We start from the raw sequence: 23,757 nt of genomic DNA on the forward strand, positions 1-23,757 counted from the left end.
TTAATTTATTTTAATTCACTGTTAAGCATGCAGAAGTCTGTTCTTGCACCGGGGGGTTGGCAGGGGGGCAGTTGCCCAGCTCTCTCGGCTGCCTGTTTGTTAGTCGCTGGGTTCCTGGGGTACTCGTGGGCCCTAAGGTGCTGCTCTTCTCCCGGAGATGAGTCTTTTTATTTCTGCTCAAGTGTGATGGTTATGACTTTTTTTGAGATGCAGACCTGGCAGGCTTGTCCTGGCCTTTTCCTTTCTGCTGGTTTAATGTGTCACCCTGCTCAGGTAGCGTTGGGCGTCCCGGCTGACGGAAGTGGCTGCTGCTGACTAACGCAGCTCGTGAATCAGCGACGTTTTGGGGGTGTTTTGCTTCTTCCATCTGCAGCCCAGGTCGGCGCTTTGCCCCAGGCGAGTGCCAGGCTCTCGGCCCTGCCACCTCTTGCCCGTGGCAGCAGGAACCCCGGTGAGAGGCAGAGCCGGGGCTCGGGGTGCTCCCAGGACCCCCTGTGCCCCTTGTCCGGCTGAGCCACGCTCCTGCTGCCGCAGTGGGGTGTAATTCTGGGTGGTAACGAAACGTTGCACTGAGCAGATCAAAGAAGTAAAATCTCATCTCCACAGCTCGTGGTATTTTGCTTTTTATCTCCCGTCCTGCCTCTTAATTTATAGACAGTGTTACCCAGCCCAGGGATTGTCTTTGGGAGATGCTGCTGCTGGGGAGTCTTGTAACAGGGGTCTGGCTTTGAGACTGGATGTGAGCGGTGCCTGGCCTTCGGGGTGGGCAGGGAAGCCTGCCGGTTCTGCCGACGCTGGGAAAAGACGATGCGGGCAGGAGCTGCATGGTTGTACTTTGTCACTTGCTATAAGTTGCCCAGCTTTGAAGAGTTTCAATATTTAAACTTGAAAGAGCATGCGTTAGTTGAAGTAATGCTTTGGAGTTCAAGGAACTCAGGTGGGAAAGCAGCTGTTTGGTACACGTTCCTGTTCAGTGTTGAAGGAAAGCAGCTTGTACAAAAAACACAAACCAATGTGCTGGCTCACAGGGGCTTTTAGGAGCTGGTTGAAGCTTTAACCTGTCCTTGCAGCAGCAGAAGCTTTCCAATTGGACTCCAAAATAATTTCTCCTAGAAACTGTGGGCTGTTGGGAGGTGTGGTTGTCTGGTTTGGTTGTGGGGTTTTTTTGTTGTTGTTTTTTTTTTTAAAGTGATCATATTCCTGTGTTCCTGATCCCAGTTTTATGCATTTAACATTACATCAGCTTTTTATAATTGCTTCCAACTGAAAATAAACAGCGAGCGCTTTGGTGGAGGTGAAATACTATTTTATTTCAGTAGGAGATTGGGGAATCTATCGGTAAACAACACAATTCGGCTTCAGAGCCTTTTCAGCTAAAACGCATTGTTTATCCTTTGAGCCGTTCTGCCTCGCACCCTAATAAAAGTGGAAATCAGGCGTGGGGGATGGGGACGCCGCAGAAAACACAGGCTGAGAAGTGGAGATCAAAAGGACAAACAGAAGCAGAAGGCAGCGAAAGGGAGGCACAAAGAGTCACAGCTGAGTGTGCGAAGCCTGAGAGTGATGGAGGAGAGAAAACAGCTATTAGAAAAGGCGAAGGAACAATGGGGTGAACGTAGCACGTTTTTACCTTTCGTTTCGGTTTAACAAAGCCGCCTTCCACCAGCGTAACTCCACGGAAGCGGTGGCCTTAATTCATCTTGAAAGTTGTTGGCTTGCCGCTCGCCGGGGCGCTGGCTGGAAACACGCTTCAGCACAGAAACTGCCCCCCGCCAAATACCTGAATCTCTAAGTGGATGGACCCACTCGAGGGCCACGCTGATGGTTGTTTTCTCCCATTTCATCCCGTGGCAAAACATTTCGCAGTTTGAGTTGTTTTGGGTTGGTGAGAATTGGAGTCGAGGGGACTGTGGGAAAGAAGAGCCGCCGACAGCGGCTCTTTTCAGTTAAATTGTGTCTTGCGAAGCCTGAACGTGCTCCCTAAGCACGCTAACAGCTTCTCCAGCTGATTAAACCAGTTCTCAAAACCTGGCAGCCTGCGTGCAAACCCAGCTTTGTTAGTAAAGCCTCAAAGCTTTCAGTGCAAGTATTTATTGTAACAAATAATTTATACTGGATTAAGAATGAGGAATATTATTTTTGTAGAGCCAGCAGTACGTGTTGCTTAGGCTAGCACCAGGCGAGAAGGCTGGCCAGCGGCGTGGCCCCCCGGCCGGCTGCGCCCCAGCACCACGTGCCCCCGGCATGTGCGGCGCGCAGGCTCAGTCTTGCCTTCCCCGGCTTAGTGGTGGAAGCTGCTTATTCCCTCTCCCCATCTGCCTCTCCTGCTCAGAGCTGCGCATTTGTGGGGGCTGATCTACGGCAGCTCCCGTTCCTGGGGTGCCTCCAGGGTCGGGGGGTGGTGGTGGTGGTGGTGCAGGGAGGTCCCTGGGGGCGGAGGGGGGTTTATCTGGCAGATGGGGAGGCGATTCCTCAGCCTCCACCAGTTATCTGCAGTGACTGCCACTGGGCTGGGGTTTGAGAGGTTTTCATTTTCTGTCTGCGCACAGGATGAGGGCTGTGCTGCTGGGGAGGTTGCTGCGAGGCGTTCTCAGGCGGGCGAAGCCTTCCCTTTGGCCACAGGAGTTTCTAGACCTCGGTTTGATTGCGAAAATAATAGCTGGGCAGGTCAATGCAGTTGTATCCTGCTCCTCCCTTACAGCCCGTGTTTGCTTTCCTTTGTTTGGGTCTCGTCTTGCTCCGACTTGCCTCTCAGCCTTGCTGGATGTGGCTTTGCAGGGCAAACGCTTCTGTGTGAGCTGCTCTCTACCTGGACGCTTAATTAAAAGGAGGAAAGATGTATTCCAAAAATACTTGGCTTTCTCGTCTGACATCTAGCGTGTTGCGAGGCTTGCTGAGCTGGTGTTTGAGAGAGGAAGCGAACGTAGCATTCAGCTGACATAGCATCTGAATAGCCGTTTGGGGCCCAGGGAGCGATAGTTCAGGAGGGGGGGAGGGAAAGTGAAATGGATGCTGAAATCCTGAATCTGCTTCTTAAATTTCCTCTCTCCCTGGAGAGGGAGGGAGCGAAGTTCAGCGTTGCGTGTTTGGCTTGGCTCCCTGTTACCTGCTGTCTCCTCCTTAGCTGTGCGCTTGTGGCAGAGATAAAGGACGGAGGGCTTTTTATGGTGCGAGAAAGTACTTTTTCCTCCAGCAACATTTGCTTGTTTGTGGTTGAATCGCATTAAAAAAAATAATCCAGCATTATTGAAGAACGAGTGGGCGAATAGCTGCATCAACTACCATGGTAACTTTTAAAGAGCTTCACCCATAACTGTCAGAGCTAGATTTTTAGTGCTATAGTGACTTTTAATGTAGAATAGTTTCCAGGCCATTTAATTATTTTGTCTCATCATTTAAGAGCAAAACAAAAGAAAACCCCCTCTTCTCTGGACTACCTTTTTGTTGATGTTCTCCTTTTTGACCTGAATACATCTGTATGGTGGGGCCCCGTGTGAAGTACCTTACCGGTGCTTGTGTCTAAGGTGTATACGTGCCGCGAAATGCTGCTGGCCACGTGCTGCATTTCAGACAGCCTGTTGCAGAGGGTCCTGCTTGTGTAGTCCTTGTGGAAAGAAGCTCAGTGGTGGGTCTTGAGTCCAGCGGGTGGTCGGGGGACCTCTCTGGGGACCCATCCCACTGCAGGAAGGCAGCGGGAGGGCTCCTGTCCTCCACAGCGCTGCTGTGCTGCCCGTTTCTTTTTGCAGGGTGGCCCAGTCCTCCCAGCAGCGTAGGGGGTGTTGGCTTTGGGACACCTCCACGGCCTCGGCCCTGCGTTTCTCTCATGGGAGCTATCTCCTCCCACCTAGCTGTGGCAGCAGCCCGCAGCGTTGGGAGCCTGGGTGTGCTTGGTCACCCAGGAGGAATTTGGCAGCGGTCAGACTCCATGTGCCATCCCTGCTTTCATCTCCCATCCCTGCGGGAGAGCTCAGCTGCAGAGGTGGGTCTGCGGGAGTGTCCATGAAGCACATCTGGATGTGTGATGGCTGTGAGGCCGCCGTGTTGCTCACCAGGCTGCCTTGGCACGTGAAGGTCACCGTGCAAACCGTACTCTGCTCAGCTGTCCTTATTTCTGCTGCTTTATACAATGCCAGCAGGAAGAAAATACAGGTATAAGGGTATTTAGCGCTCAGACGTCGCTGATGGGGTGGCTTTGTGGGAGCTTCCCATGAATGGACTTGGCGTGGCGGGTCCCTGGGCCTTGCACTCAAGTTGATGTTGCGTCTCTGGGTGTGATGGGGTACTCCTAGAGCTTTGTGTTCAGTTATTTCAGAGTGTTTCGTGGCATTGGGTTTGAGGCGGGATCGGCTGTAATTGCACTCGTAACCTTCTGTATGAGGAAGACCTGGTTTCTGGTCGTGTCCCTGACAGCTTCCTCTGCAGCACCACCCATCTTAGCTTTGCTCAGCATCCCAACAGAGTTTAAAATGGTTTCATTCTGAATAATTTATCTCCCAGAGAGAGAGAGAGAGAGAGATGGTGGAGAGAAGCGGGGAGCCGTTGGTGAGGGGAGTGCTGCAGCGTGGGCAGCAGCAGGCAGGAGCGGGCAGCGCAGGGTGGGGGACGGGGTCCTGCTGCCCATGGCGGGCTCTCCCCCAGGAGCAGCATGCTGTGCATCGCAGCCCCGTGGCCTCGCGGGGCTTTGTTGCTCCCGGCATTTTCTGACGAACAAAAGCTCCGGGTCCCGGGCAGAGGCTCCCGTGGGAGCCCTCCCGCCTCCTGACCCGCCGCCCTGCCCTCCCGCCGGCTCCGGCACCTCTTTGTTTCCCTGCAGGCCTTTTCAGCACGCTCCCCCTCGCCCTGTCCTCCCTGCCTGCGAGTGGCAGGCAGCGGGTGCCTTGCCTGCCCGGGCAGCAGTGGGTTTGACGGTCCGTGGTGCGGGCAGGTGGCCGAGCGGCGGCGTGGCCGGCTCGCCGGGGCAGGGCGCTTCTTTATTAATGGTTGCGAGCTTAAGTAAAGAGTTTCAAAATGGAGGCAGCTCTGCCTGCCTCCCCATCGTACGGCATGGGTATGCGCTGCCCTACTTCTCGCCGGGATCAGACAGCCCTTTCTGAAGCTGTACAAAGAGGTTTGAATGCATTAGTTTACATGGAATTAATCTCCAGATTCCAAACATGCTTTCAAGCTGGTTTGGCCTTATTTTCCTGCAAAAGGAGGCCAACTCCGTGTTGTAGGCAGTGGCTGTTGTAAGCAAGAGTTGAGCTGGAGCGGTGAGAGACTAGCACAGGCACCATATTCAGTCCATTAAAAGGAATTTTTGGCTCATGGACAAAAACAAATTGAAAAATCTCATTCTTTGTGTATCACATCAGCAGTGACAGAAAAACAGAGCAAGGTTGCGGGGCAATCCTTCTAGTAACCGCGGTGCCTTTTGTAAAGGATTCGAGGTCCAATTTTTGATAGGGAAGTAGTAAAGAATTAAAATGTACCACAAATGATAGTATAGAAAATCTGGGGTGAGGGGAGCGCTGGAAAAATGTCATTATCGGAAGTCAGGAGAAGTTTGGTACACTGAACTAAGGTGAGGTGCTCCTCGCAACAGGTTGGTCCGAAATTCCCGGTGCTCCTTTGTCTGCCGCCGGAGCGATGCCATCCAGGGAGGGAACGAGGAGCTCGAGTGCTCCCATTATTTTTTTGGATAGCCTGTCATCCTTCAGAAAGGAACAGTTGTGTGGGGGTGGGGAGCGTCGTATTCAAAAGTGGGTGAAATGGAAATGAGCCAAAATTCTGCAAATTTATAAGGAACAGCAAACACTGATTTCTTTGAGAAGAGGTCGGGGCGTTTACTTGTAAGCACAGCCCTGGTAGGAGTGTGCGAGGAAATGGAAACTGTGCCCCACTATGCAGGTTTTTTTTAATAATTTAACCAGGCAAAGATACACAAAGATGCTTATTTTGGGAGATTGTGGAATGTTTCTGTAATAATTTCAGCAAATTTTGGTTCACATAGAGCATCTGTAAGAGTAGCACACCCACAGTTTCATGTAATATGTTCTATCTGTTGAAAAAAATTGCTTTCCCTTGAATTTGGAAGTGGGTTAACCCAGAAGAATCTGTGCTGCGTTTATTTTTCCTCTCTGTTTAGCATCCTAAATCTGCCAGGTCCTCGCTGCTTGTCTCATTGACGAACGTAAGGCATTTCTGTCCGAACGATACCTGTCCCGGTTGCAGATCCTGTGGAAGCCCGCACTGGACTGCGACGGGCAGAGCTGAGAAGCACGCTGATCTCAGCTAGAGGAAAATAATTAGAAAAGGAACCGAGATTGTTCTCAAAAGGAAAGGGTTGAAATGAATGCAGGAATATCCCTGCGGGGTCTTCGCAGTGCACCTGGTAGCCTGCTGTATAGCTAATAACTCATATTAGGAAGACTTCATTTTGGTCTGACAATTTTTTCCCCTTGTTGACATTGAACGTGTAGAAGCACGTCGTGTTTGAAACACAATATGCAAAACACTGTATTAGTAACCGACTACATAACATTCCTGTGTTGCAGCTAGGCTGCCTACAGCGTGCTGATTTTATAAGCTCCTCATATGAGCTGGCAAAGGGAGGACATGGAAGTGGTGAGCTGGAGTCACAAGAGAGCACAAGCGATTGCCTTTAACCATTTACGCAGTACTTAGGCTTCCAGTGGCCGCTGGAGTCTGTGGGCGTTTGCTCTTTCCGAAGGGCAAAGGAAGGTATCAACCTTCTGCAGCTTCAACTGGCGTCGTGTCTCTGGAACCAGGACGGGGTATTTTTGTATCAGCACTCGCGTTGGCGGTGTGGTGCGGCTGTACCTCTCGGAGGCGGTCGGTCGTAAGAGAAGCGAGGGTTCGGGCACGTGAAGTCGCCACGAGGTACAGGGAGGTATCAGCTGGTGAGCATCTGGCTGATTGCCTGTGGGCAAGCAGAAACCGGATTTATCTTCAGCAGATAAGCAGTAGCAAGAAAACACGATGGTGTGCTTTACTGCATACAGGAGGCTATTTTTTCTGTAAACAAGTTCTTTTGCAAAAATGTCTGCTTTCAGGCAAATGGCAAGGAAACTGAGAAGCCAGGTAGCGTGAAAACGTTCGGCTGGAGAACAGGGTTCTTAGTTGGCCATCTTGGCATAAAAAGGAGATGCTGCAACAAATTGCTCTGCCACTTTAAAATGAATAAAAAAAAAAAATTCAGCTCAACAGCAGTGCTGGACTAGAGTGCAGCCCACTTGCTACAGATATATGAAGAAAAAGCCACCAAAATAGAAAATGTCATCATTGCTCACGGGGCGGCAAGAGCTGAGCGCAGCACGTTGCTGAGAGCGATTGCAATAGTGGAACAGGAAGTCTCCCTCCCCCTCCCCGGGCTCCGTGCAGAGTGCTGATCAAAAGGATGTAAAGCTTGTTTACAAGATGTATGCAAAATATATTTGGGAAGAAATATAAGGGCTTCACAGGCCGGGACGCACTAAGAATGCGTGATGTCATGTTAATATAGGTTGCGGTCTGAGGCTACAGAGCATGTGACCCAAAGTCATCTTAACATTGAGGAGCAAACCAAGAAGGTGCCTTTCTCCGTAGGATTGCATCCGGTGAGCTGCTCGAAATACACGCCGAGAAAGCTTCCTGTGCGCCTGCTAATGAAAGCTAGAGAAAGCTAGTTGCCGTGAAATCTTAACAGTGCTCCAAGAGAAGCCTTGTGTCCGCGACTGCAGGAGCCAGTGGTGCAGCCATCCTCGGGATGGTTTGTCTCGGGCCAAGAGTTTTGAGTAGCACTCCTGATACATAAAGGTGGGAAAGAAAGTGTTCGGCATTTGGAAGATGTACGGTGTTTTTGAAGCTGTTTCAGTGTCTGGAGCGAAATGGCAAAGGTGTCGCTAGACTGATGATGGATCAGTGATAGACTCGCTTATGTTTGTGCGTACAGAAAACAGGTCACTTCTGCAGTGATGATAAAGTCGCATTGTACGGCCTTCAGCCTCGCTCACCTTCCTCTGCTTCTGTGGGAGAGGCACTTTCTTACCTCACAGGGAGTCTTAAGGCTTAATCCATTGTTTGTAAAGCTCTTTAAGATCCTTGTTTGGGAGCACTAGAATCTGGAGGATTAAAAACAATTTATTTTTGTGTATCTTGTATAATGTGCATCTCAAAGACTTTCCAAAGAAGGAGGAATTGTGAGCCAGAAGGAGATGGCAGGTCTGTAAGGTAAACACGAGGGAGGAAGTGGCTTGGAAGAACAAAGAGGGTAAAAGCAAAAGGCTGGTTCCCTGTCGCGGAGACTTGGCTGTAAGGAGGACGAGTTTCCAGCCCTGGAGGAAAGGGCTGGATGTAGTAGAGCTGTCTTCCTCTTAATCCCATTTAAAGACCCATCTGGTCAGTGGTGCTGCCTCGTTGTGAAGGGCAGCATGCAGATTTTCCCTCTGCTGTGTTTGTGCCCTTTGGTCGTACGTATCGGGAAGCAGGAATCTCACTTGTCCTCGCCTGGTCTGTTTTGTCAGCTCTAAACTACCAAATAAGCTCACAAGAATTAATGTCAGTGATCTGGACGAGGATGATTTTTTAAAACCACATCTAGGATGGTCAGTGAATGGCCCCGCTTCCCCTCTCGCTGCGCTGTCTGCAGGCGCGTGCGGTACTTGCCCTGGTTTCTGCTTGCACATCCGTGCCCTGCCCATGGACCCGCCGGGGACATCAGGGAATGTGCTTCCTCCCGGGGGACCCCGGCTGCCCCTCGTGGGGGGAGACCTTCGCCGTGAGGCTCCTCGCGCCTACCAGAAAACTGTTGCTGGAAGCGTGGCCCCATCGGAGCGTCCCTCCTGGCCATTGTGGACCTCCCCGATGCCGCTGCCTCTCTTCTGAAGGGGCTGTGTGTGTGTGCAGACATCGGTGCTCCTGCCCTCGGAGATGGCTTTGCCGCCTTCCCCATCCTCATCCCCCTTATTCCCCATCCCTGGTGCAGTACTGGTACCGTTGTCTTCCAGGGCAGCTGCCACAGCTTCTCTTCATCTCCAGAACCTCATGGGCCCGGTCTAAAGCGTTGGAGAAGAGGCGATCCAGTGCTTTGGACACAGGTGTTGCCTTGGCTCCTGTGGGGAAGCAGAAACTGGTGATGAAATTCTTTCCCCAGGTGCAGGCCTGAGTGTTTTGTGTAGGTGTGTTGCCATCATGTGACTCAATGCGTTTTAAACACAGTGTTTTCCCATGTGAACTTGTTTGGGGTCACAGAACGTGAGTGTTTCTGTTGCTCTCGGTCGTAGCTGAACATAAGATGGGGCTGAACTAAAGACTGCACTGGTTGGGATTTCTGGTTTGGGGTCTCACCAAAAGATGTCCTAAATACTGGTGACGTTACAGGCAAGCGTCAAGGCAGTGGTTTCCAGACGATGTCCCAGCACACTCGAGACCCTCAGTATTTTGTTATTTGAGCCCTATGATTTCACAGAAATAGGAGAGCGCAGCAGAAGCGGCCATCAGCTGTTATTTGCTGTTACTCGTGTGCAGGGGAGGCTCGTGTGGGGCTGGAGGTGGCTGAGGCTGTGGTGTATGTTGGCAAGTAGGTGTAGGTGTGGCGCAGGGAAATTCTTGAGGTGTGGGTGTGCTGGAGCCAGGGAGGACGAGCGACCGGTGCCAAGGGCTGGCTAAGGCCGGCGACAGGCACTGCTCCCCTGGAAACGATGCTCGGTAGCGTTGGGATATGATAGAAGGGATGCTCTGGGTCCCTGGGCCACTGCTGTTTTCGTTGGCCTGGCACCATAAGGTCAGGTTTATCCTAAAACCAGTAATATTTCTTGTTCCCCGGTACCCCTGGGGTTAGGGTGCTCCCTGTGTTACGGGAGCCGCTGAAGATTATTTGGGTAGTAGGTGGGACCAACTCACAGACTGGCTTTGCAATAGCATAGCTAATGAGATTAACGTAGTATTCACTTAAAAAAGAAAAGAAGAGGCTGGCTGGTTGGTTGAATGGGACTCAGAAGACTCATTTCATGCGTTAGGGGTTGGAAACACAAGCTATTTAGCTTAGCAAGGACAAAGTTGAGAGCATCTGATGGGTTGGAAGCCCATCCGTTATTGACTGCCAGAGCCTGGGCAGGGTGCTGGGGAGCATATTCACCTTCTAAACATCTGCTGCCCCCAGGCTTTGGGCCGACCTTGCCTGACACCCATCCTGCTTGCTTTGTTCTGGGATGTTTTTTAAAAATAGAGGAAAAAGTCCCTGCCCGCTGGAAGCTGAAGCTGAAGAAATTCAACTGAAAAATAAAGCACCAGATTTATTAGGGAGGTTGCTAGTGTGAGAGCAGCTTAGCTTGCGGCTGTAGCAGACCTCTCATCCCTTAAATATTAGGGTATTAGGCTTTCCTTTAAATACTGTCTTGCTTTTAAAATACCTGCTGTAGTTGGTCCATATCTGTAGAAAATGCAGGGAGAATTAACTCAGGGAAGTTCTGTTGAGAACAGCCTGTTGAGCTGTTTGCTGAGATGACTCCAGCAAGTCCTTTTGGCTTTGAAAACAATTAATTTTATGAATTTGAACTATTTTCCTATTTTTGCTGTTCTTTCTTCACTTTTCTCCCTTACGTCTGTGTCTCTCTTGCCATCTCCACCAATTACTTCTTAAAAAGCAGTTGCTTCACGAGGGCACTCCAACTTACCTATTATTGATGCAACTGTGCTAAATACCTGCAGTTCCGGATATCTTTGCTTTACCCCCCCGTGATCTGGTAATCCATGCTGGTTTCCCTGCTTCCTCCTCGTTCTGTGCAACCTCAGTTGAAAGTTGTTTGATGGGGACTTCAAGTGCCGTTTGAGCTCTAGAAGTAACATTTCCCTCAGAATATATTTTTCCTTTTGTTCTGCTTGATCTTGCGACTGTTAAGTAGACTTAAATAAAGATTATTTTTAGTCTCTTCCACCCTCTGCAACGAAGCATGGTAACTTTGAACAGGCACCAAAATTTTCTCTAGCCCAGTAGAGAAATAATTGCAAACTTGACATAAACTTTCTCTTCCTGGTCACCTCATTCGCTGTACACCGAGCTGGGGTGTGCATCCCCCCGTCCCCAAACCATTGCACTGAATTGTGGTAAAGCAAAAGGCATATTGTGCGCGTTACAGAAACCCAGTGCACGTAGAGCAGAGGAGAATGAGAGCCGGTTTCCTCAAACACCCGGAGGAGTGGGAGTTGAGCATTTCAGGAGAATTTTTAGTTCCTCGGGATTAATCCGTGGCACATGAAGAGCCACACCGGAGCTCTGCCTTCGGAGCAGAGTTTTTGTGAAACTCCACTGCTGACGCCGGGAGCTGCTGGCAGATATTTAAGTTTTTACTTATGTCAGATTTAACCTCAGCCGACGTACAGCTCTGATGCAAAGCTGCTCTGCACATATTACGGTGGGAAGATTCGCTGGGGTTGCTATAGCGAAAGGCTGGAGATGACTTCAGGAGTTTAAATTAGGCCTGCGTGCTGGTAAACAAGGGCTCTGCCTATAGTACAAGCTGCTGCGGCGTTTGAAGATGTTTGTGTCGGATGGGGTGGGAGGTGGCGTGCGCTCGCTCGCGGGGAGAACGCGAGTGCTTGCACGAGCCTGTCAGACTGAGTGTGCCAGCAGTGCGCCCGGGGAGGAGCGGGCAGGTGCCAGGGGCTCGCCGTTGGGGCAGGGTGATGTGCTGTATTTAAGGAAAAAGAGAAGCTGGAGATGCTGGTTGCATTCAGAAATCTGCTACTGATTTTTCATGAGTGAGCAGCAGCCAGTTGTTCCTGGTGCCTGAACCTCCTCCTCTGCTGGGGTACGCGGGGTCTGTGCCCTGCTGCTTTAGCCCTCCTGTAGTCCAAACCAACAGGCTAGAGATACCACTCACTGTAATATCCCAGCCACACTTTTATTGTCCTCTCCTTCTTGACTTCATTATGTCTTGATCTCTGTAACCTCTTTAACGTGTAAATACTGAAATGAGATTATCTTTAAAGAGCCCTTTATTGAAAATGTACTGACCTTCCTAATCAGAAGAAATGTTCCCATAGCTGCTTTTCTCCTTTCCTGCATTTTGACAAGTAGCGAGGGCAGAATGGTGAATCATCTCACCAGGACGACAGCTTGGGCTGAAAACCGGGCAGGTTTCTTCAGACACCGCACCAACGTGATGCTCCCCGTTCCCAGCACCTGCGATGCTGGCCACTCTGCAGCACGGGAAGGTGGGGTTGCTCCCACGGGAGGGTCCCAGGGACAGATACCTCTTGCTGGGTTTGCAGTTTAAAGCAACTCTAAACCTCATTAACCTTCAGCTTGGTGGCCCTCGGTGTGGCGAGTGCGGTGCTGAGGACCTGCTCTGCTCGGCTGACTCACGACCCAAGTTTTTGGGTGAGCAGTTGCAGCCACAGTCGCTGTGAGCTGTGTCCCCGCAGCCGCCGAGGGGTTTGTGCGTGGTGGGCATGGCTGGCTGGTCCCTGGTAGATCAGAAGGCCCCGATGAATATCCTCATCCCTTCCCCTCCCAGGGAACCAGCCCTGGGTCCGAGCAGGTCGAGCTGACATGGGACCTGCACCCAGTATTGTGCCAGCAGCCCCCTGGTCGGTGAGGCCAACCAACCATCCCTGCCACGGGGCTTCAGTCCTGCAAACCTCTCACTGGGGAGCGTGTTTTAAAGCAGAGGGAGGATGAGGTATAGCTGAGCAGTCGGTGTGGTGGGCTGTCTGGGCAAAGTCTTCACCAGGCAGAGGGGACGTACCTGAGTACGGCTCTTAGGCCCTGCACGGGGGACTTTGGGTTCCTTGCAGAGGGAGAGATGACCTGCCATAAAAGACTGGCACGTGAGGGGCTAGATTGCAGATAGTTTGAAGCCTTCTTTCAGTCCGTGCTTTTAATGAGAGCTTCACAGTTACTTGAATCTAGTATTTGTTGCATAGAGCAGGGGCAGGAAAGCAGGCGGTTTCCCAAGCGAGGCAACCGAGGCCCCGGTGCCACCTGAAGAGCAGATGGGTGCCGTGCCGGGGGTGCTGTGCCCCTGCGGCCGCGGGGCTGTCCATCCTTGGGTTCTCGGCCCTCTGGTCAGCATTGGTATTTCTCCTGCCCCGGGCAGGAGAGCCCTTCCCTCAGGCCCTGCGGGCAGCTGTGCATACTTCTGCCTGGGATCCTGGGTTTCCTTAAGGGATTGCTGGAAACTCCCCACATCTGTGTGCTGTTTATTGCTTCGGAGCCGATCGCTGGATGAGCAGGGTGGTCTTACTGCTTTGGCATCAGTAATTATTGCTGGAGCTGATGAGCCTTTCCTGTACGGTTCTGGTGGAGCCTTCGGCGTGCAAGGATGATCAGAGGGGGGTTTTTTTTTTCCCTTGTAAAATATATTCCAGCTCCAGTTTGTAATGTGGCAAGAGGGGGGAGCGAGAGAAGAGAACAACAGCATTAGCGGATGTAGAAGTAGCTGGAATGAGAAGCTTTTGTGCCATTAATAACAGTCCTGGCTGGCAGCCAAGGCTGGGAGTGTGGGATTAGCCTGAACAATCAAGACTGCAGGATCAAAACAAGGAGGCAGGAACAGCGAGGTCACACTGCTGCCATCTGCGCTGCCGCAGTGGTGGGAGGGAGCGGAAGAGGGGGCTGCACTGGAGGAGCGATGCCGATAGCGCAGGCGGCGGGGCGCCCGACGGCTCCCCAAAACCGGCCCTGCGCCGCCGCCGCCGGGGTCAGGGCTTCGGGCTTCACCTCCCCGCTCTCTGCAGGCACCTTCCTGGCGGCGCTGGCGAGCCTGCGGAGGGGAGGGCGGCTGCAGCTTGTCATTTTTAGGAAATGGCTTCTGAAAAACAGAAGCGGCTTGTTGGGGCTTGGTCGTGCACTTCTGCACTCCGGACTGAAGACCTGAATGGCTTTTATGGCTGTGGGTTTGGGATGGGTGTCTTCGTGCGATAGCCCGTCCCGGTGTCGCCACCGTGCCGTTTGTGAATCCATCTGGTGACCAGGGGGTGGGGAGAGGTCACCGGACGGATTCGGCCGCAGCTTTGCTGTGGGCGAAGGCGGCCTCGCTTTCTGCACAGCTGCTCTGCTGGGGCGTGTGGGGCGTACGGACCTTTCCAGGGGCTGTATTTGCTAGTTTACATCACCCTTTTAAAAGGAGTGACTTGAGATTTCTGCTGAAAGACGATTTTCGAAGCAGATGGAGGCAAATCTTGTTCTGTTTCTCTCTGGTCTCCATCAGCTTTTGCTGAAATACCTTCTGAGAGTATCAGAAAGCAAAATTATTCACATCGTTTACATTGCTTCTCCTCTCTTTTTCCCTCTGACCTAGTAAATCTTACTGTCCTGCAAATGTAAATACAAAAGCTGAAATGCAATAGAAGCAAAGCAGTGTCCCACAAACAGCCTCCCAGCTCTTGCTAAAAATATCTCTGTGCGGTGCAGTAACTCCCAGGCATTCTTTTGTCTGACTGCTTTTGAATTCCCTAATTGAAGTTGGTTGGAGGGCAGTGCACCAGTTCCTGAATAGCTCAGATGTTGATTGTGAGTTAAAAAACAAGAGCAAAATTGTTTTTCCTTTGTGTAGCCACGCTTTTATTTACCTCCCCCCCCCCCCATCCCTCATTTTTAATCTCTGTATTTTTTACTTGCAATTTTATTTTGTAAGACAACTGCATTAAATACATCTGTGGAGAAGGGGCCCAGGAGGCAGCGAGCAGGAAGACACAGTTTTCGGTACGTGATGCCACGTGCGCGCTGGAGCCGGAGTGCCGCTCCGTCAGAAATGTCCAGGCTGGCGCAGAGATGCGGTGCAAATGGAGCTTAATGTAGTAGGAAGTGTTAATAATGGTTCCTAATTGCCTACTAATAACTAAATCTGTGGAATTTGGCAGCAGTTGGGATATAGTTTTCTCCCGCAATCTGTCCGTTCCCTCCAGAAAGAACAAAGTTGCTTCATTGACATAGAGCAGCGGATCTTAAATTCGTCGAAGGTAACGGGGGAAAGTTTTCCAGATTCCGCATGGCCTCTACCCTTCCACAGAGCCTGTGAGGGTGCTTCCCCGGGTGAAAACTGTCGCGTCTTGGTCCAGCACTCCAAGATTTAACAGAGGAAGAAGAATAAAATCAGGCTGTTTTCCTCCTTTCTGGGTTTTTTTTTTGGTTTTGGGGTTGGGTTTGGGTTTTTTTTCTTTCTTTTTCTTTTCTTTTTTCATTTGAACTTGGAAACAGAGAAACCCAGGCTCGTTTCAAGCGCTCCCGGAAGGCTGCTGGAAGCACTCTGTGCGTGGGTGGCTTGCCTGGCCGTCCAGGGACGGGTCCCTGGGCTCTCACGGGGACAGGGAGGAAAAGTTTGTGACCGGTAATTTGTGATAAGTCACGGCTGGTCCAAGAAGCTCCCCAGAATATATCTGTTGGGTAAATGTGATAAACCGCGAGTGCTCAGAGCTCCTCTGTGGCCGGTAAACAAACACAAATGTTGCTTTCACTCGAGCCCTTAGTAAATTAAAGGTTTGAAATTGTGATGGAGATTGGAGAGAAGCTGGTTTCAGATGCTGCTTCAGGAGCTGGGATTTGTTCAGGCTCTCTGTGGCGGGAGACATTTCATAGCTGCTCAGCAGCAGCAGAAAAACAAGCACAAATTTTTCTGTCTTCAGGGATAACTGCAGTGAAGCATGCAGGGGGGAGGGCTGTGCCGCTCGCTGGTACCGAAATACCTCCCCATCCCCCATGCACGTCAAGAGGCCCCGAAACTTCCCCGGCGTACGGGGTTGGGTGCTGGGTGCTGCACCCGCCTGCGGAGCAGGCGCAGGGGCAGGTGCCTGCAGCCCCTGGCCTGGGGGGCTGCGGGGGAGCCGGGTTCCTCCGGCGCTTTCCTTGGAAATGGAGCATCTTCGTAGTTCGACACACACAAAAATAAGACACCAAACGGGTGCGAGCTGGCAGCCTGCGAGCTGGCTTTGCTGCCTCTCACTCTGCCATAACGCAAAACCAGGAAAATGTGTCTGGAGGAGCCTGCAGCACATGTGGTGGTGGGGAGAGCGGCGTCCTGCCTGCGGGCACCCCGCTTTCGGGCACGGTGATGGGAGGCCCAGGTGCCAACTTCCACCTCGCTTTCCTTGCCCCCCTTTCCGCAGGCAGATGGACTCTATAGGTGAGAAACACCCTTATTGTCCAAAACCTCCCTTCCTCTCCAAAACCGTGGCACGGCGGGTGCCAGCGCCTCCTGCTAGCGGGAGAGGTTGGGGCATGGCGGGTGGCGTTGGGCAGGAGCCGTGATGGAGGCAGCGCGCCGGAGCCGGGCTGTCGGCACTGGGGCAGGATCGCAGCGCTGCGGTCGCATGCCCTTCTCTTCGCTCCTAGGTTAACGTTTAACCTACTTGTGTTTCAGTACCTCGGGTTGTTTGATGTTATGGGGCACTTTGTATGGCTCTCACTGTAGATGAGCAGCCTGACGGAGGGGTATGGCTTATCTGCTGTGGAGGAATGTGAAGAATTTCATGGGGAGGAAGATGAGATTTTCCCTTTCCCAATGGAGGGAAACCAAGTCTGGGCGGGTGACATTGTAATGTTTTATATACACGGGCAGCTCCCTGCTTTGGGAGCCTGTATGTGAAGTTTCCACCTGGCTAAAACATTTTCACTCTGACTGTAAACCTTAGAGGGGAGAGTGCTCAAATGGAAAAGTTGACGCAGCCTTATCTGCGGTGCAGCCGCTGTACGATAGAGGAATCTGAGCCCTGGCTTATGTCAGGCTTGAAGCTTTCCCCTTTCCTTCCAGCAAACTGCATACCGTTGCCTTGGAGCCGTTCCTTCATCGGAGGCACATCCTTCAAGGAGTGTAGTTTGGTCAAGAATACAGGTCTGGGTTCATTTTAAATATACATCGAGTTCCCCGATGGCTGCCTCTGCTACCTCCTTGCAGCAGCCCGATGTCTTTCGAATGGTTCTCCTTGGAGTGCCGTGGCATCGCCCTCCCAGCAAACAGCAGCATCCCTTCTCCAGAAACTTCAGCGCTTGCCTTCAGTGTGCAATTATTCTTGCAGGTCATCCATTCCCCTCGTCCAGTAAGTGACACTTCTAAAATGACTGACGCTTAACATAGTCAAGGGTCACCTTACCCAGCTCTCGGTGCCTAAATCTTTCATTGCAGCATGCGCGAGCGGTCTTTCAAACTTCCTGCTGGCTCTGCTGCGGCAGTTCATTAGCAGGAAAAAAAGCCTGGAACTAAATTTGCCAGCTGTGCCCAGACCCCATCGCTAGCGCGGTGGAGCCGTCCCCTCTCTGCCTGGTGAGGTGGGAACCACTGCCGGAGCTCACCGCTCCCCTTGCACCGTAACCCTGATAACTGACCCGAAACGGCGGCTGCAGGGTCAGGCTGACATCTGGCACGCTACCGGCACCGCTGCCAGGAGGGGAGGGAGGTGGAAACACTGGTTGGAGGGGAAGGAGCTGGAGGAGGACGGGAAGGGAGGGGGAAGGACAGCCAGGAGCTTCTGGAGCTGCGGGGTAAGACATTAAACTGGAGAAGGGGCAGAATATAATGCTCGGTGATTTTTGCAAGTGGCCGGCTGCTTCCACAGGATGTCTCAGGGCTAAGGGCAGTGCTTGTTTTCTAGCAAGACGCTACAAATAATGAAAATAACGGTTACCGTTAATTGCCGTATATCCATCACGCCTTGGTTTTCATTTGTCTTAAGGCAGGATGCATTTGCAGATGAATTTTGGAAATAACTGAGGATCAAATGTTGTTTTTTGTTCTTTGGCACTGAATATTTTGCTTACTGTTCATGTTCGGTGATGCAGATCTACGTGTGTATTCAAAGCCTGTAGCTAATGTTACAATTTCCTTCCTGCTATGAGCTTCTGTTTTCTATGCTCACACCTTTCTGGAAGCCTCCTTTGGGGCTACGATATTCCCTACTTGGTTTTGTATTAAAGGAATCTTTTTCTGTAAGGGTTGAGAACAGTCTTCTCCTTTTAGCTTTGGGTACATAAAAGGATAATACTCTTTTCACCTGTTAAAAAAGCAGACCAACATTTCAGAAGGCTGAGCCTGCTACAGCATGTTTTGTGGAGGAAACAACATTTCCCTAAGCGGAGAAGCTTTTGCTGCTGAAGCAGAGGCTAAGGGTTGATGGTGTGCTGTCCTGGTCAAAATCCCGTTCCCCAGCTCTCGGGGGGGGGGCGAGGACTCCCCTGCTCCCTGCTTCCATCCCATACCACCCAGCACGCGGGTTTTGGGAGCGGGGTGCATTCCTGGCATTGCACTGCAGAGATGGGGGCTGTCCAGCTCCGGAGGCTTCGTGCTCGGGACGTGGCCTGATCCGGCACGCCGCGAGTCCCGCTGCGTGGTGCGAGATGGGGGGGAAGGCTGCGGCCTTCTGTGCCGAGATTGCCACAAACCGGCTTCCTTTTCTCGGGCGCTCTGAGCGCGTCGCGTCTGCAAATGGGGGCTGATGCTCGTGCACCCTCATAAAGATCTTAATTTGTTCAGATGGGAATTTACTATTTTAAAATGGCTTTGATTATCATACGGAAGAATTGTTTACTGGCTGTACATATGCTTTGCTGTCTCCGTCCCGTGCTTTGCTAAGAATAGAAACCAAAGCATTACTCTGCGCGTCTTACAGCTGTGGCTGTTGAAAAACTGACTTGCCCAAATGTTTTGTACGTTTGTGGCTGAGTCGACAATGGATCCGAGGTTCAAAACTGCCACTTCTCAGCTCAAACCACTAATCAGCATTGCTTCTGAAAGGACTATAGATAGTGTGTGCAAGCTGATATTACAGAAATAAACTTTTCATAACCTCCCTTTGTTTTCTGTAAATCCCCAGACTTGCAGGCCTACACCGTTATCTATAGGCACTCACAAGGCCATCCTCACCACGATGTTCTCGCCACCCTATTTAATTGCAAAGGAGCCTTTTGGAGTAGCCTTTAAAAATCCCTATCACCGTTGCACTCTCTTCATTAAATGAATGGGGCTGTTGTACATCTGACAGCTGCCATTTTAATGCTGTGGTATTGTATTTCCTTGCAGGAGGCTCAACCTCACGAGGCAGATTAGGACTGAGAAAATCCAGGTTCCATTAGAAACCATTGGAAATGAGTTCCCAAGTTTTTCTAAGGTAAATCAATAATGCATATAATCTCCCTGGCTGGACTTAGTGACCGAGCCAACAGTTCATTTAACCACTTCTTTTTTTTTAAAGCACTTTCAAAATCATTCCTGTTGAGATTTACTTCTCGCTCTGAATTGTTGTTACGAAGTTCTCGGGCAGCATTTGTTTTCGAGAGCTGCCAAAACTTTGGTAATTTACTCGTCCCTGTGCTTAGGTGGAACCGTAGTCACTGCTGCAATGCCGAGCCTTGCGTCAGTACCGACGTAGCCACTAAATTCCTGCGAGTTTGGGAGCGGAGGATGCTGCTCAGCTTGCACGCATCTCCGCTTCCAGACAGGCTGCTCAAACCCCGCATCTGGGTCCTGCGTCCTCACGTGGTGCTCTGTGAGCCCGATGCTTGGCGTGTCCCCGTCCCCCCTTGCCTTCTTCCAGTCGATGTGCGTAGGTGGGAGCGTGCTCCTTGCTGGAGGCAGAAACACATTACTTTGTTTATGACTGTTCCTGAGCGCTCTGTCGCGCCTCCTCTGCTGTTTTGCAGCCCGATCCTGGAAGGAAACAGGAATTCGATTACAGAATAATGAAGTCAAGAAAGATGAATTCTTTTCAGTGTTGCAATAACAGGTTTTGCTAATTTTTAATTTATTTGAAATTAGCTTTAATAAGCAAATTGTCCTTTCTCAGAGCAAATATTCCAAACTCATGAATCTTTCAAGCTAAATATGATAAAGGACCACTGATTTTTCCTCTTCTGTTTAAACTAATGCTTGAGTGAAGTGAGGAAGATGATTAGCTTGTAAATGAGCGCAAGAAGGCAGCCAGCTCCAGTGGCTTTCCACGCTGGCACTGCTGTGTCGCTCGGCACTACGAGCCTGGTCGGGATCAGGCGTGAGAGCAGGCTATCGTGTCTGTCGAATCAGCCAGCACACGTGGGACGGCGTTCGTGTCAGCCCTGCTTTGGGCTGGCGGTGGGCAGGCGAGCGATACCTGGTACTACACAAAGAGTGGAAGGGCAGAGTTGCAAATTATGCTTTCTTTCGGTACAAATTTGAGGTGATTCAATGAATTTTTGTACTAGAGAACTGCTTTGTGTCACGTGATAGTCATCCTTTTGATTCTGTAGGAGGTGCCTTGCAATGAAGTTTATCATCTCTTTGAAACTCGGCCTTATTTAACAGTACTTGAACCGTCAGATATTAAAATAATGTCTCTCGAACCACTTGAATGGGATAAGACTTGGCTTGATATAGGGCTGTGGCCTTAGAAAACGTATAATTCCTCCTCCTCCCCCCGCATTGATATTACTATCAGATTTTTCTTTTTAGCTGTGGCAAAGAGAAGATTGAGTTGCTAGAACATGATCTATTTTGATTACGAAAAATCTTAGCGCTGCTAATTTAGTCAGCTAGTATGTTACGAATGTAGGTTCTGTGTGTTCAAACTGTTCTTGGTTTTTTTTTACTTAATAAGTTCTCCAGATAGTTGCCATGGAAATAATCCTGGATTCGGAGAGGATCTACAGGCCCTGAAGATGCCGGCACGGTGGGAGCAGCGTGTGGTCTGCACGCTCCGGGCTCTGCTCCTGGTCAAAACCCGGTTTTCTGGGTGGTGCCGGTTCTAGGACGGGAACCAGCTTGTTCCTCCCACGGTTGTCCCGGTTCCCCCCTTTTGGAGTTTTGGGCAGAATTCTCCTGATTTTTGTAGTGCAGAAAAGTTGAAGAAAACCCTCACTGCTGGTTTTCACTGCTTGAAGGTTAATTACGATTTTCTATCTTGTGCTTGCCTGAATCATGCTAATGTGAAAGGGTTTGGCTGTTGCCTTTGCCTTACCTGAGCCTCTGTGGCTGCGCTGGGGGTCTGCGCTGAATTTGAGGAAATCTCCCCTGCTGGGTGCCACCAAAGGTGCTGTGCCTGCCGTGCCGGACAGTGCCGGCCCCGGCGGTGCCGCAGCAGGAGCCTCTCCCGGGCCCCTGTTTGTGCTGCAGAAGAACAAACCTGCTTCCTCTGGGCCTGTGTTTTCTTTTTCAACAACTTCCTTTTTGTGCAAATGTTGTGTTTTTCATGAAATTGCCGTGCGTTGTTTTCAGACACGATCATCGGAATTGTTTTGTACGTCTAAACCAAACCTGGGTGCTTGAGACAGCCAGTCCTAATCGCAGGAAAATTCAGGTTATTTTCCTGGCTTCGCAAGACTTGAAAAATGCCTTATTATTTAGGCTGGAATTGACTTTAGTTTGAGGCATGGGACAGATATTTCATGCAGCGTACGGGGTATGTGAATCCCGTTGGTCAGTGGGATAGGACTAGGCGCAGGAGCTGCAAAAGCAGCAGCTCATCTTCACGTACCCGATTTTTGCTGGAGTGATTTCCTAGGGAAGCATCTCTTGAGTGGCGGAGACCCTGAAGCAGCTAAAGTTAAAATTTTATTGCTTTAATATAGATACCGGGCCAAACAACCAGCATGTTTAAGAGCATATTTCAAAGGTCTGAAAAGTGGTCATGGTAGATGTAATTTTTGGGTGAATAGTGGAAGAGGTGTGTTGGTGAGTTGTAGGGGCAAAGCCTCGAGAGCTGCTTTCCTCCGTGGTGGGCCGGTACAACGGGACGCTGTCCCTTCCTTGGTGGTGAAATACAGGTGAATAAGACCTTGGCTGTGCGCTTTCGCTTTGTAGCTGAAACAAAAACCTATGAGAGATTTTTCCTTTTTTTTTTTTTTTTTTTAAATTTTCTTTTTTTTTCCTGGAGAGCTGAAGTGCGCTTTCTCCTTCCCCCCTCATATTTACATACATTATTGAATGGCTCTTGCTGTGATACGTAGGAAAACGTGCCATGCAGCCTGCCCTTCGTGTGGCACGGTAACAGAGATGGAGAACCCCGTCGCACCGCTGACGTCCCACCTTTCACCCCCCTGGAGCACGCTTGGCCTGAAACGCTCCGCGTTTCGGTCATCCCGGCGACCAGGGGAGTCTCAAACGCAGATTTTAAAAAGCCAAATCAGCACCTTAACGAAGATAATTGAGACCCCAGCAGCTCGCGGTAAGAGCCCACCTTCCTCTTCCAGCTTGGGGAGGGACAAAACCAACCTGCAGTCCTGCATCCTCTTACACTGCTCTGGGTGTATTAAATTAGCGAGCAGAGTGACAGCTGGGCAGGAGGCTGGGAACAATGAAGATAAAGTTAGCTTTCAGCGATGTGACCCTCTCCAGGCTGCGCGCCAGAAGACTATAAATAATTGATAGGAGCAACCACCCTCGCCAGCACGCTAATGTACAGCGCGGTTCATACAGCGAGCGGAGCTGCATTACCCATTACATCACCGCTGCTCTCAGCCTGGGCTCTCCTATCAGCAATGTAATTTTACTGCTTTTAAATAATAAATTGCGCTGGGAGCTGAAATACTCCGTCGCCCCATTCAAGCCTGCTAGGGTGTGCAACTACACAAATGAATTTTACATATGGTAAAATAAATTTTGTATCAAGCTAAAGAAAAGTTCTTGCCCCACGGTCTCGCCCAATATCGGTAACAGGGGTTTAGGGCATCAAAGGCAGGCGGTTCCAGCTAGTGACTTTTGATCTGGCTCGGTATCTGGAATGATTTTTAGGCTTGACTTGGGATCACTGGCCTAAGTTCACGGGTAGTTTCAGGGAGTAAAGTTCTCCGGGGTTGCAGGTCAGAAAAATCCCCTTGGCTGCGGCTGTTTCCGTGAGCGGAAGGCGTGCGAGCGGTGTGCACGAGCTCTTTGGTCCCGCAGAGCGGGAGCTTTCACTTTCAATGGCTGTAGTTTTCGAGCAGTGAAGAAAGCTTGATGTAACCCAAAACCTGATTTCTTTCCCCTAAGTCTTTACATAAGTTCTGTAACCTCTGCTTATCCACATACTTGTGTGGAAAAGCTAAAATGCGCTTTGACTGTTCCAGGCTCTGGGGACAGGGGGGTCTCTGTGCACGTGGGGACACCTTTTTGGTGGATCCTTGCAGCTTTTTATGCTCATTTGTGTGGGTCTCCAAGGATTTTGAAAATACAATTTTAAAAAAATTATATAACTGCTACACTAGAATCCGCAAGCATCAAAAACTGTCCAGAAATTGGGCAGGGTGTCGTGCCCCGTTCCTGTTCAGTTAGTGGCGAGTAAATGGAGAAGTCAAACCGGAGAGCAGTCAGCTGTTAGTAGGGAAGAAATGAGTGAGATTATGAGAAAGCATGGAGCAAGGACCTGTGGTGTGTGACCAGAGCGGGCTGGCGGCAGTGGGACACAAAGGTGAAAGATGCTGAAGAGCAGGCGCTGAGGATGATGCAACTTCACCTGGTGGGGCACGGTGCGCGGCCGAAGGTGCGGTGTGCCGTGGGAGGGTGCGCTCGGCTGGGTCGCGTTGGCTTCCAGCATCGCTGGGGTGGGTGCTGATCCCGTTGCAGGAGCGGGTACAGTGAAACACAACGTGCAGGGGCGTTCGGTGTCACGCAGCGAGACAGTAGCTGGGCAGGGAGGAGAGCCACCGGCCGGACAGTGCTCCCAGGAGCTGTGCTGGCAGGCGGGCTCTCGGGCATGGTGATTTAAGTACAACCAGCCTTGTTCATAGGAGAAATAAAATGCCAGAATGGTATCGTAGGAGATGGCTTAATTTGTTGAAAGAAGATAAGGAACAGATTTTCGCTAAGGGTATGATTCAAGGTAAGATTAGAAACACGTTTT

General features: G+C 50.8%; 1 protein-coding gene across 4 annotated transcripts in view; it reads left to right on the top strand.

The window, feature by feature from the left end:
* Window positions 1–23,757, top strand: part of ANKRD11 (ankyrin repeat domain containing 11) — a 160,878-nt gene that overhangs the window by 66,349 nt on the left and 70,772 nt on the right. The window contains exon 3 of one of the 4 annotated variants that reach the window (XM_076348900.1): window positions 18,990–19,077. The exons of the other annotated variants lie outside the window; for them this stretch is intronic. The gene's annotated coding sequence lies outside the window, so the exon portion shown is untranslated. The remainder of the gene's footprint in view (window positions 1–18,989; window positions 19,078–23,757) is intronic. 4 annotated transcript variants of the gene reach the window in all.

This window comes from Aptenodytes patagonicus, chromosome 11 (assembly GCF_965638725.1).
Source record: "Aptenodytes patagonicus chromosome 11, bAptPat1.pri.cur, whole genome shotgun sequence".
Classification (NCBI taxonomy): Eukaryota; Metazoa; Chordata; class Aves; order Sphenisciformes; family Spheniscidae; genus Aptenodytes; species Aptenodytes patagonicus.